Source organism: Hevea brasiliensis, chromosome 11 (assembly GCF_030052815.1).
Source record: "Hevea brasiliensis isolate MT/VB/25A 57/8 chromosome 11, ASM3005281v1, whole genome shotgun sequence".
NCBI classification, from domain to species: domain Eukaryota; kingdom Viridiplantae; phylum Streptophyta; class Magnoliopsida; order Malpighiales; family Euphorbiaceae; genus Hevea; species Hevea brasiliensis.
The window spans coordinates 81,518,821-81,533,584 of NC_079503.1; the positions used below are offsets into that span (position 1 = coordinate 81,518,821).

Consider the following 14,764-nt stretch of genomic DNA (forward strand, 5'->3'; position numbering starts at 1 on the left):
AAAAATTTCAGGTCAATTGACCAAATCTAAAGTGAGTTATGGCCAAATGAACAGTTACTGTTCATTTGGTCAATTCTGCAGGGGCTGTTGCAGTGTGTCCGGATTGGGGCCAAGTTTTGGTCCTCTTGCTTTGGTCTTTTGGGCATGGTTTCTACAGCAAAAATGTGCCATTATAAGCCTAGTTTCATGTCCAATTGGCCAAACATCAATTGGACTAACACAGCCAAAGTTATGGCTGTGTAATTGGACTGAAATTTCAGTCCATTTCTGCTGTCCTAGGGCAGCTTACACCTTGACTTTGCCATACCATTTTTCAGTCCAAATTGTGGTCAACATACCTCAAATGGTCACTTATTGCCCATTAGAGTGTTCTTTAACAGTTTGATAAGCCAAGTCAATTTTTACTTCTCAAAACCCTAGCTTCCAATCCATGAATCATGCAACACATCCCAATTAAGGTCATCAATCATTCATGTGTCATTATCTAAGCTTGTATTTAGATTTTAGCCCAATAAAACTCATCAATTCCTCATCCTATAAGTGCTGGCCAAAATTTTCTTCTCAATTTCACACATGATTTTCTTCAATTTCTTAATTATTTATTCATTTTCAAACTAAATTTCAATAAGTAAACAAGATTAGGAAGTTAATATGCACTAACCTTATTTGATAAAATTCCCAACTTGTTAACCTTCACTTCTCCTCCTTTTTTTTTGCTACTAAACACTTGATCAAGGTCTAAAATCAACTTTTAATGTTGGGAGCTAGGGTTTTTATGGTGAGAATTGTGGGAAATTTAAGCTTGGGAGAAGAAGAAAAATGAGGAAGAGAGAGTAGAGAGAGATTCGGCCATACATGCTAAGGGAAGAAGATGAATTGGTTTTTTTTTTTATTTTAATTTATCACCTTTTATCCTTTCATGAGTGCTTGCCAAGTTTTAATTGGGTGGAGTTTTTTTTTTTTTTTAATTACATCATAATGATATCATATTTGGCATTTTATTAATTTTTCTTTTCTAATCATTTTCAATTCAATTTTCAACAATATTTATTCACATTTTAGATCATAATAATTATTTACTTAACTGGACAAGTCGGCCAAAAATCACCTCTGAAGGCGAAATGACCAAAATGCCCTCCGTTTGGCTTAACGGGTCAAAATTGTCTGTACCGATAGAAAAATTTTTCTAGGTATTTTCTTGGCATTCTAATGCCATGGGAACCTCAGTAACCCTTCTCTGGAGTCCCAAAAATTATTTTACAATTTTTCCCCCGGGTCTAGGGCTCCTAGTTGCGAGAACCGCAACTTCCCTCCGGTTACCCATCGCTTGGGCACTGGCTCGTTTGACTTGGTTGTATTTTATTTTTAAAATTTTTACTAAGTGTTTCTTATTAATATTTGAGTTAATTTTGGTCCCTCACTTAAGTTTAATTATTTTTCCGGACGTTCTAGCTGTCCGGACCGACACCGGTCACCGGAACAGTAGAATGTACGGAGTGGTTACCGGGAGGGTGTTACATATTACCTTCAAACATCATTTCAGCTGCACTGGCCAGGAAAATGATTAGAAAAGGGTGTGAGGCGTACTTGGCACATGTGATAGACACCCAAGTGGGGAGTCCAGCACTGAAGGACATTCCTACTGTATGTGACTTTCTGGATGTGTTTCCTGATGAATTGCCAGGATTACCTCCAGAAAGAGAAATGCAGTTTGAAATTGATGTTATGCCTGGTGTGGACCCAATCTCCATAACACCATACAGAATGGCACCAGCAGAACTAAAAGAATTGAAAATACAGTTGCAAGAGCTGCTTGACAAGGGCTTCATCCGCCTTAGTGTGTCACCTTGGGGAGCGCCAGTATTGTTTGTAAAGAAGAAAGATGGCACTCTCCGGTTATGCATTGACTATCGGCAGTTAAATAAGGTAACAATAAAGAACAGATACCCATTGCCCTGCATTGATGACTTATTTGATCAATTGAGAGGTGCAGCTGTGTTCTCCAAAATTGACCTGAGATCAGGTTATTATCAGCTGAAAGTACAAGAGCAGAGTATTCCTAAAACTGCTTTCAGAACCCGCTATGGCCATTATGAGTTCTTGGTCATGCCATTCGGGTTAACTAATGCTCCGGCTGCTTTTATGGATCTGATGAACACTATCTTCAGACCATACCTCGATCAGTTTGTTGTGGTATTTATTGATGATATATTGGTCTATTCGAGGAATGCAGAAGAGCATGATAGACATTTGCGAATTGTACTACAAACTTTGAGGGAGAAACAACTATACGTCAAATTGTCGAAATGTGAATTTTGGCTGAAGGAGATATCCTTTTGGGGCACATAGTATCAGTAGAGGGTATTAAGGTAGATCCTAGTAAGATTGAAGCTGTCCTTAATTGGAAACCACCCAGAAATGTCACAGAGATTCGCAGTTTTCTGGGGTTAGCTGGATACTACCGTCGATTTGTGAAGGGATTCTCCATGTTGGCATCTCCATTGACTAAGCTACTTAGAAAGGATGTGAAATTTCAGTGGACGGACAAATGCCAGCAAAGTTTTGATGAATTGAAGAGATGTTTGACTGAGGCTCCAGTCCTGACTTTACCTACACCGGGTAAAGAATATACAGTTTACAGCGATGCTTCTCACAACGGGTTAGGTTGTGTGTTGATGCAAGATCGAAATGTCATTGCCTATGCATCACGCCAGCTGAAACCGCATGAGAGGAATTATCCAACACATGACTTGGAGCTTGCAGCAATTGTGTTTGCTCTTAAGATCTGGAGGCATTATTTGTATGGGGAGAAATGTTACATCTACGCAGATCATAAGAGTTTGAAGTATTTGGGCACCCAGAAAGAGTTGAATTTGAAATAGAGGAGATGTGATTGTCTAATAGACTATCAGCCAGGGAAAGCTAATGTTGTGGCTGACGCCCTAAGTCGCAAGACTATGGCAAGTCTACAGGTTACTCCTTTGTCTTTGGTACATGAGTTGAGATCATTACATGCCAGTTTAGAGATTAATGATGATGGGCAGACAGCAGTTGCATGGCATGTACAGCCAGTGTTAATTGATCAGATCAGAATGGCTGCTCAGAATGATGAAAGGTATCAAAAGCTGTTGGAAGAAGTCCGGCAAGGCAGGAAACCAGAGTTCTCAATCAGAGATGATGGTTTACTGTTACACCAGGGCAGAATGTGTGTTCCTAATGATGTTAATTTGAGGCAGATCATTTTGAAGGAAGCACATGAGTCTCCTTTTGCTATGCACCCTGGTGGTACAAAAATGTATAGAGGGCTAAAGGAGCATTACTGGTGGATGGGTATGAAAAGAGATGTGGTAGAGTTTGTATCCAAATGCCTGACTTATCAGCAAGTAAAGGCAGAGCATCAAGTACCAACTGGGTTGTTACATGCACTACTAGTGCCAGAATGGAAATGGGAGAGAATAACAATGGATTTTATAATGGGACTTCCGAGGATACAGAACAGTCATGATGCAGTGTGGGTCATTATTGACAGACTGACTAAGTCTGCTCATTTTCTGCTAGTTCGAATGGACTACAGTTTGGACAGATTGGCCAGGTTGTACATTGACGAGATTGTGAGACTGCATGGAGTGCCAGTATCCATTGTATCAGACAGAGATCCTAAGTTCACTTCTAGATTCTGGGGTAGTCTTCAGAGAGCCCTAGGAACTAGATTGAACTTCAGTACGGCATTCCACCCATAGACAGATGGCCAGTCTGAGAGGGTAATTCAGATTTTGGAGGACATGTTACGGGCTTGTGTGATTGAGTTTGAGGGTAGTTGGGATACACACTTGCCTTTGATTGAGTTTGCCTACAACAACAGCTACCAATCAAGCATTGGGATGCCTCCATATGAAGCTTTGTATGGCAGAAAATGTAAAACCCCGTTGTGTTGGGATGATGTGGGTGAAAGAAAAATGATTGGACCCAAAATTGTTCAACAGACTGAAGAGAAAATTTGGGTGATCAAAGATCGACTTAAAGCTGCATCAGACCGTCAGAAGTCCTATATTGATTTGAAAAGAAGGGATATTGAGTATGCAGTGGGTGAGAAAGTTTTCCTCAAGGTTTCTCCTTAGAAGAGGATTATGAGATTCGGCAGGAAGGGGAAACTAAGTCCTCGTTTTATTGGGCCATATGAGGTATTGGAAAGAGTGGGTCCTTTGGCTTATCGTTTAGCACTACCTCCAGAGTTGGAGAAGATACATAATGTCTTCCATGTGTCTATGTTGAGGAGGTATCGATCAGACCCATCTCATGTACTACCAGTAGAAGAAATTGAAGTGAATCCAGACCTCACATATGAAGAAGAACCCATAAAGATTCTAACTTATGAGGTGAAGCAGCTACGAAATAAGCAGATACCGTTGGTAAAAGTGCTGTGGAACCATCATTCGGGCCAAGAAGCTACTTGGGAACGAGAGGAGGACATGAGGAGACAACACCCACAAATTGTTGAGATCGATACTGTAAAATTTCGAGACGAAATTTATTTTAAGGGGGGGAGAATTGTAACACCCCTATTTGTATAGCCTGGTATATCTTACTATTTCGGTGACCGGTGTCGGTCCGGACAATTAAGGAGATTAGAACCATACTAAAGACAACTTGAGAAGCCATAAACACAAATAATTAGTAATTGCCAATTAGTTAAGTATAAATAAGAAAAATAGAATATAAGAAGTTAAACGAGCCGAGAGTCACAGCAATGGGTGACCTCCTCGGGAACGACTGCGAAGTCATTTTAAACTCAAATTTCGAACCGTAAAATGTGACGCCGCAGTCCTTAGGACCCTTATGAACACAGTGGAAAAGAGAAAATCACGAAAAAGAACTGTTAAGCCAGTCAAATAATTAGGTCAGGGAGCCGGAAGAAATATGGAATTATTTATAAACCGGGATGAACCGGCGAGGGGCAATTTGGTCAATTGATCCCAAAAGCTGACTCCTGACCTAACTGTCAAATAAAATCAGAGAAAAGAAAATTTCGAAATCGAGAATTAAATTAAAGAACTAATAGAAAAATAGAAAAATAGAAAAAAAAAAAGAGGAAAATGAAAATTAAAAAGGTGATGACATCATGCATGACCTCATGCATGATGTCATAAAAGAATTAATTAATAAATTAATTAATTAGGTTTTTGTGGTCTTCCATAACCTAAAATAAATAAAGAAAACAAAAGAAAAAAAAAAAGAAAATCTCTTCTTCTTTCTTCTTCCTTGCCGCCCCACTTTCCTCCCAAGTTCCTCCATGAATGGTCCTCCATTTAAGCTTACATTTAAGCTTAATTTTCTTCACTTAATCCAAATAACTCCCTTAAAAACCTCCCTAGAGCTTGTTATTGCAACTTAAGAAGAAGATTACAAGAAGAAAGAAGAGTTAAGATAGTTATTTGAAGCTTTAAGTTGAGGTTAGTATGTTAATTTGTTACTTTTCCATTTTAAATGCATATGTAATGGTTGAAATGAGCTTAGAATTAAAGAAATGAAAAAAAAAAATGTGAGGGACCATTACTGAAATTTTGGCCAGCCATGGATGTATGAGAGTTTGATGTATTTTGAATGATTAAAAGGTGTTAGTAAACTTACATGAGTATGGTAGTATGATGGAAATGCATAAATGTGATGAAATGTAACAAATTAAGTGAGTTAGGGTTTTGGACCTAGGGTTTTGAGGCAAATTTTGGAGAAATGCATAAATGATGACTTTGACCTATTATGAAGTGAAAAATGGTCAATAATGACCAAAAGAGATGTGTGGGAATTATTGGAATGAAAACCAAATTCGGAGGGTGAATGGTCATGCTGCTGGCAGCATGACCAAACCAACTTTGAAGGACCAAAACGAAAATTTTACAAGTCCAATTGATATGCCACCAATTGGGGATGAAAATAGACATAAAATGACACAATTTTCATTAAGGAACCATGCCCAAAAACTGACCAAAACCTGGTGAACCAATTGACCAAAGCTGGTTAAGAGCAGTCTGCCACTGTACAAACTGACCAAATGAACAGTATTTGTTCATTTGGTCATAACTCGAGCTAGGAAGGTCAAATTGATCTGAAATTTTACCAGTGGTTAGATAACATATAGACCTAAAACTTTCATGAAGAACACAAGTCCAGATTCTGCCAGCAACCAAGCCATTTGGCCACCCCAAGTTGGTGACCCAAATCTGCCAGCACCAAACTTTGACCAGAAAATCTGGGTTATTTTCCATCCGGCAGCCCTGATTCAAAGGGCCATAACTTGAGCTACAAAACTCCAATTGGGGTGATCCAAAAATGAGAATAAACTTAAGACATTAAGGAACATTTTCTATGAAGGAAGTTTTGCCAAATTCCAATAGTAGATTGACCAATGGAACAGTGCAACTAGGAGCACCAAAACTGAAAATTTGACAATTTGGCCAAAAGGATTTAAGCTTTGAGAAAATGACCAAAACCAACAAATTTAATGACCAAAATGTGGTATGTGGGTGAAGTTGGAGTTCCCATACCTATTAAGCCTTAGAAAGTCAACAATTTGACTTGAATAGTGTAGTGAATAGTAACCCAAAACACAAAAACTTCGAGAACGTCGAAATTAACGCAATAGAACTAGGAAAAAATGAAGTTAAATTTATTTTCGGACTTATGTTAAGTTATGGTACTGAAACACTATGAAATTGTGTGTTTCAGCTGAAAAAGACTTGGAAACTCGAAGAGACTGAGTCAAGGCCTAGAGGCGACTTCAGTCAGGTTTGTGCACAATAATAATTGTTTAAATATTTTAATCTCAAAAATTTGACTTCTTTGATTAAGTATATACTGTGTTGCCATTTTATAATCGTAAATGTGACTTTGGAAATTGATTAGATTTCTCATAAATTGTTTGAATAAATTGTTTTGAAATGATTTTATGTTCACACTTAGCATGACAGTATCACATTATTCCTCCTCTATTTATGGGGTTGAGATCGTTTATTTTCCTCCCTCTCTGGCTTGCCAGTTGAGGTTGAGATCGGATGAGTACTCATTAGCTAGCTAGCCACCTCCCTCATTGCTTTCGATTAATGGGGTTGAGATTGCTTTGTCGTGGTGTACAACACGGCATTGATCGGAAATTTTGCATCATGGCTTAAGTTGTATATGATTTTGGCAACACTGTGTTTATGAAATTATTTGACTAAATTGTGTTTTTATGAGTTTTGATATTTGTGAAATGTGATTGAGAAGTATTCAAATTGTGTTTCATCAATGAATGATTTATATATTGTATTTCAAATTTTTATTGTGCACCATTGAGTATTTTATACTCAGCGATAGCTTATTTTGCTGTCGCAGATAAGAGTAAGGAGAAGGCAGCAGAGTGAGCTGCTACTAACTTGAGAACTACATCAGTCTGTTGTACGAGTATTATTTTATACCCTTGTAAATAATTTTGATGTAAATATAGAAATGTGTATGTATCAATGAAAGTTGAGCAGTTGTTGATAAATTGTAATAATATTATTTTGGATTTTCTTCTGTAAATTAAATATTTGTACGTGTGAATTTCATGTTTTATGCCGTGTGAATGAAATTATTAAATATCTTGTGATGATCAATTTTGATTACATTGTGGAATTTGCTTTGAAGTGATTTGAATTGGGTTGATTTGAGATTGTTGGTGGATGGGAGTTGAGAATAATTTTTGGAAGTGTTTTTCTCAGGTATTTGAAGAACGGTTTTCTCTAATTACAAACAGAACTCTGTCAAAATTTTTATAAAATTTGCGGCAAAACTTAAATGGACAAAATTTGTACTAGTATTTTAAACTTTGAATAAATGGTTTTTGATTCTTACTAAAATGCTCACCACTTCCAAAATGTAAGAAAATTGTTTTAAAATCCCTTGTAGGGTACTTAATGAGTTATCGGTAGTTCATTAAGTATTCTACGGGATCATGTTATGCCTTACAGAGGGGTAAGGTGTGACATAACTGTAGTGAAATGGAGATAGGCTTCATTTCTCCAATCTTCATCTTCTCCTAAATAGGCAAAGGCATTAGACTAACACTAGCTCCAAGGTCACATAAAGCTTTATGTATACTGACATCTCTAATGTGACATGGTATTAAGAAGCTACCAGGATCTTTTAATTTAGGTGGAAGTTTATTTTGCAAGATAGCACTGCTTTCTTCTATAAGAGCTGTTGTCTCAAATTCTTCCTACTTCTTCTTGTTAAATAGAATTTCCTTCAAAAACTTGGCATATGAATGCATTTGTACTAAGGCAGCAGTAAAAGAAATAGTCACATGCAAAGACTTCAACACCTCTAAAAACTTTCCAAATTGTTTATCTAACCTTGCTTTCTAAAATTTCTGTGGGAATGGTAAAGGTGGAATGTAAGCCTTGGGTGCCACATATTTAGATTCTTCCTTTTTACTCTCCTTCTCTTTACTTTCCTTCTCTTATATTGAACTCTCTTGTTCAATTTCAACTCTAACCTCAGCTTCAGCTTTTTTTTATCTCCCTCCCTAGTTTTCTCTTCCTCAACTTTCTCTTCAACCTTTTATTCTCCACTCTCCAATATTTTGCCACTTCTCAATGTGATAGCCTTGCAATGCTCCCTTGAATTTTTTGGTTGGCTGGGAAGCTTCCCAAATGCTTTGCCATTTGAAGAGCTCGCCTGTTTAGCTATTTGATTCTCTAACATCTTGTTATGTGTTGCCATTTGATCCATTCGAGATGTTAGTTGAGAAATTATATCCTACTGACTTTGATGGCTTGCTAGTAGAGTCTCAATCATAGCTTCCAATCTAGCTATCTTTTCTGGTTATGCTTGTTGTGGTGGAGGTTATTGTGGTTATGATGGAACAAGTGCATTATGAGGTTTAGGAATTCCAAGAGGAGGCCCTCTATTCTGCCAGAATTCTGATGCTGTTGATATCCAGGAGGTTGCTAAAAATTCTGGTGTTGTTCTTGTCTACCTCCCCAAGAGAAATTAGGGTGATTTCTCTATGCTGGATCATAAGTTGTAGAAAATGGGTTACCACTTGGCCTTTGATTGTAGTTCCCCACATAATCTACCTGTTCACTTGAAAAGTCTCGAACAAATGAAGGAAAATTAGTAGCACAATGCACATTTGCAACTCCAACATCTGCTGAATTACTTGAACCTCCAACTGAAGAATCTACTTTTATACTTAGCTTATCCATCTTCCTTCTCAAAGCATCAAGTTTAGCATTAATCATATTCATAGCATCAAGCTTAAACATACCAGTTGGTTTCTTGATCTCATTCCTTTCACAACTCCACTAGTAGTTGTTATAAGCAATCTTATCCAAAGCAAAAAAAGCTTCATCTTCAGATTTCTCCATAAGATCACCCTAAAAGATGCATCAATTTTACTCCTAATAGCTGGAGAAACACCATTATAAAAGTGTTGAACAAGTCACCTAGGAATCCCATGGTGTGGACATCTCCTTTGTAAATCCTTGTATCTCTCCCATGCCTCATACAAGCTCTTATCATCTCTAGGTTTGAAAGAAGTTAGCTCATTCCTTAGCTTATCTATCTTGTTTGGTAGGAAATATTAAGCTAAAAATGCTTGAGAAAGTTCATTCCATGTTCTGATAGAACCCGGTGGCAAAGAATGTAGCCACTCTTTGGCTTAGTCCTTTAAAGAGAAAGTAAATTATCTGAGTAGAATCGCATCATTTGAAACTCCATTTATCTTGAACAAATGCACATGTGGACTTTCACTTGGACTTCCCCCAAATTGTGTACCATGACAGAGTGCAAGCTTTAAATCAAAATTATTAGCTTCTACTCTTGGCCTTGTGATACTTGGCATGAAATACCCAATGTTAAGATAAGCATGATCCTTCATATAACGATTATTGGCATTATTATTATTATTATTATTATTATTATTAGCCATTGCTTTTTGTGGTTGCTCTTACTCTCATTCTCTTTCTTGTTGTTAATGAGCTCTAAATTCTACTTTTCTCCTCTTAGATTCTGCTCTTAAGGCTTTAGCTGTCTTCTTTATCTTTGGGTCAAAGAATAAATTGATTTTTTTTCATTTTTTACCCTTATCATATAATAAAAGTACCTAAAAATTAAAATAAACAAATTCTAAAAGTAAAATGACAAAGAAAATTAAAAATAAAAATACCCAAATTAGCCAAACAAACAATCGTTCAATATCAAACAAAAATCAAATCCTTGGTAATGGTGCAAAAAACTTGATGTGTGGTTATATGCAAGTATATGGGCCGTATCAAATAATAAAGTGATAAGTCAAGCATTGTTTCCACGAAGATTTGTGTTTGATTACCAAACTATGAATGAAGTGATTATTTGGCCTAATGATCAATGAAATAAAATGCAAATGTAAATAAACTTGATGAAATTGACAATTCTAAACAAATAAGGAAATAACAAAGTAAATAAACCCTTAAACTAAATGCAATTAAACTAAATTAATAATGGGTAATTAAAATTAAAGGCTGATGGTAAAAATGATTCAAGAGTTGGTGTTTATGTATAAACTAATTGGGATTTATCTTGGTACATCCAATTTTAAGAGGAAATAGAGATTGAAGATGATTGATTCTAAGGTCCTTTGATATCTTTTTAAAGCAAATCAAAGAGTATTTTACGAAAAATAAACCTACCTTCGTATGATATTTGATTCACTTAAAACCCATTAAGTTTTATAACCAATCGATGAACCCTCTTAAATTCCTAGTCTATTTCTAAATCTAGGTGATTTTAAGTTCTAATTATTGATTATCTATCAATGATTTTCACCTTTCGATCCTTTAATCAAAGATTAAGACAATACCCAATAGGTATAAAAATTAGGCAAGTAAAATAGGTAAACAAGGAGAAGAATCAAAACTCATATTTATATAAAATCTGAAATAAACCAGTCTAAATTCACAAATTAATCTAAAATATAGTTCTCAACTCTGAAATATATAGATTCTACTCACTCATGTTGATATTTACAAGGGGAAATGATGAAAAAGTAAAGAAAAATATGATAAAGGACTAAAAATAGAAAAACATAGGTAGAAGAACCTAAAATCTTTGAATTATGGAGCTTCCAAAAATGGTGGCAGCAACTCCTCTGTCCAGAAGTAATGGCGTTTCTCCTTCCTTTCTATTTTTGTGATTTTTCTCTCCTTCCTTCTTCTTAGGGCAAAAACTAGAAAAAGATGCTTTTATATGGTCCCAAAATTTACCCTAAAGTAGGTTTAAAAATGTATAAGGACTGATGAATGGATAAAAGATAAGGTGTAAAAATTTTCAGGTCAACAAAGCTTTTCACACTCTGAGTTTCCTACTGATGAAGTTGCTTACCCTAAGCAACATGTTAAGCAAATTCTTGGTTTTACATTACTCATCTGCATAGGTTAAGCAATATCTTAAGCAAATCTCAGTAGGTTTTGTGTTGCAATGAATTTTTTGCTTATGCTTAACTTCCAGCTTGACCTGAGCCACATCTTAAGTAGTGTAACATACCCTAAGTAGGATCTCAAGCAACTTCTCATGCAAATCTCTATAGATTTGATATTGAAAATTCTAAAGGTGCTAGAATTAAACTGCACTTGACTTACAACTTGCCCTACATTATAAACTAAGCAGCGTGGCATACCATAAGCAACATCTCAAGCAATATCTCAAGCAAATCTCGACAAACTTAATTCCCAAAGCTTTATTTCTTCAACCCTTTTCCATTCTTCAAGGCTCCAAATTTCTTCAAATCATCTCCTAATATGTCATTGACCTTTAATTTACTACAAAACCTATTAAAAACATCAAAATTACAAAAATCAAATATCAATTAACTAAAATTAACAAATAAACTAAAATAAAGCTAGAAACATAAAAAAAACACTTAATTATAAGGGCAAAGTGGATGCAAAACTACTCTAAAATGCCTATATGAAATGAGTGCAACAAAGCATCAAACTTAGCATTAATCATATTCATGGCATCAAGCTCAAACATACTAGTTGGTTTCTTTATCTCAATCCTCTCACAATTCCACCGGTACTTGTTATAAGCAATTTTATCCAAAGTAGAAAAAGCTTCACCTTAAGATTTTTCCATAAGATCACCTCTAGAAGATGCATCAATTGTACTCCTAATAGCTGGAGAAACACCATTGTAAAAGTGTTGGACAAGCATCCACTTAAGAATCCTATGGTGTGGACATCTCCTTTGCAAATCCTTGTATCTCTCCCATGCTTCATATAAGCTCTCATCATCTCTAGGTTTGAAAGAAGTCTGCTCATTTCTTAGCTTAGCTATCTTGCTTGGTGGGAAATATTGAGTTAAAAATGCTTAAGAAAGTTCATCCCATGTTATGATAGAACTTGTTGGCAAAGAATGTAGCTACTCTCTAGCTTGGTCATCCTTCAAAGAGAAAGGAAATAATCTAAGTCAAATTGCATCATCAGAAACTCCATTTATCTTTAACATATCACTGATCTCAAGAAAATGTGCCAAATGCACATATGGGCTTTCACTTGTACTTCCCCCAAATTGTGATTGTTATACCATCTAACAAAGTGCAAACTTCAATTCAAAATTATTGGCTTCTACTCTTGGTCTTGCGATACTAGGCATGAAATCCCTAATGTTAGTATAGGCATGATCCTTCATAGAATGGTTGTTGGCATTGTTGTTGTCGTTAGCCATTACTTATTGTGGTTGCTCTTGCTCTTATTCTCTTTGTTGTTATTGTTGAGCTCTAAATTGTGCTTTTCTCCTTTTAGCTTTTACTCTTAAGGCTTTAGCTATCTTCTCTATTTCTGGATCAAAGAATTCACTTTTTGTTCTTCTCATAAAATAAAAGAACTTGAAAAATAAAATAAACAAATTCTCAAAGTAAAATTATAAAAGAAATTAAAATTAAAAATAACTAAATTAACCAAACAAATACTCGTTCAATATAAAAAAAAAATCAAATCCCCGGCAATGGCACCAAAAACTTGATGTTGGTTATCTGCAAGCATACAAGCCATATCAAGTAATAAAATGATAAGTAAAGTATCGTTATAATTTGCATTTGATTACCAAACCGCGAATGAAGTGATTATTTGGGCTAATGGTCAATGAAATAAAATACAAATGTAAGTAAGCTTAATAAAATTGGTAAATGTAAACAAAAATAAGCAAATAATAAGGCAAATAAATTCTTAATCTAGATGCAATTAAACTAACTTAGCAATGGGTAATTAAAATCGAAGACTAATTAACGATAAAAATGATTTCAAAGTTGGGGTTTATGTATAAATTAATTGGGATTTATCTTAGTTCATCTAATTTTAAGAGAAAATAAAGCTTGAAGGTGATTAATTCTAAGGTCCTTTGATATCTTTTTCAAGCAAATCAAAGAGTATTTCAAGAAAACCAAACCTACTTTTGTATGATATTTGATTTACTTAAAACCCATTAAGTTTTATAACCAATCAATGAATCCCCTTAAACTCCTAGTTTATTTTTAAATCTAGGTGATTTTAAGTTTTAATCCTTGATTATCTATCAATGATTTTCACCTTTTAGTCCTTCAATCAAAAATTAAGACAATACCCAATGAGTACCAACATTAAGCAAGTAAAATAGGCACATAAGGAAAAGAATCAAAACTCATATTTATATAAAAATCTGGAATAAACCAGTCTAAATTCACAAATTAATCTAAAACATAATTCTCAACTCTAAAATCTAAAGCATCTACCCACTCATGGTAATATTTACAAGAGAAAATGATAAGGAAGAAAAGAGAAACATAAAAATAAGCTAAAATAGAAAAACCCATGTATAAGAATCCAAGATTTCGGGGTTTTATAGCTCCAAATGTCTCTAGCAGCCAATTGCCCAGGAAATCAATGGCGTCCTCCCCTCTTTCCTTTTCCTTGTTGTGTTTTTCTCTTTTTTTAATCTTAGGGAAAAAACTACATAATAATGCTTTTATATGGTCCCAAAAGTTACCCTAATGTAGGTCTAAAAATGCATAAGAACAAATGAATGGATAGGAGATGAGGTGTAAAAATTTCTAAGTCAGTATGTGATTTCATGTTTCTGGAGTGATTGTTGACAGAGTTGCTTAACCTTAAGCAACATCTCAAGCAAGATTCCAAGCGTTGCACTACCTAGTGACACAGGGTTAAGCAAGTTCTTCAACATATCTCAGCAGGTTCTTATTTTTCAATGAATTTCTGTTGCGTTTGACTTTTAGCTTTACCTAAGTTATACCTTAAGCACCATGACATGCCACCAGCAACATCTTTAGTAACATCTCATGCAATTCTCGATAAGTTTGGTTTCCAAAATTCTAAAGTTGCTTGAATTCAGCTACGTTTGACTTGTGACTTGCCCTACGTCATAGGCTAAGTAATATGACATGCCATAGGTAACTTCTTAAGCAATATCTCAATCAAATCTCGGTAAGCTTGGATTTCAAAACTTAATTTCTTTAACTTTTTTTCCATTCTTCAAGCTTCCAAATTTCTCCAAATCATCTCCTAATGCCTCAATGGCCTTCAATTTACTAGAAAAACCAATTAAAAACATCAAAATATCAAAAATCAAATATCAAATAACTAAAATTAAAATTTTAGCTAAAATAAAGACTAAAAGCATAAAAACACTAAAATAATAAAGGCAAAATGAATGCAAAACTACTTTAACATGCTTATATGAAATGAATGTAATAATTCTCATGCCTTTCTCTTCA

General features: G+C 35.2%; 2 non-coding genes across 2 annotated transcripts; both read left to right on the plus strand.

Annotated features, from left to right (window-relative positions):
* Positions 1-9,470: 9,470 nt before the first annotated feature.
* On the plus strand, positions 9,471-9,577 carry LOC131170739 (small nucleolar RNA R71). The gene has a single exon (XR_009141507.1). It is a non-coding gene; the product is annotated as a small nucleolar RNA R71 (small nucleolar RNA).
* A 2,643-nt stretch (positions 9,578-12,220) lies between these two features.
* Positions 12,221-12,327, plus strand: LOC131171044 (small nucleolar RNA R71). The gene has a single exon (XR_009141799.1). It is a non-coding gene; the product is annotated as a small nucleolar RNA R71 (small nucleolar RNA).
* The last annotated feature ends 2,437 nt before the right edge of the window (positions 12,328-14,764 follow it).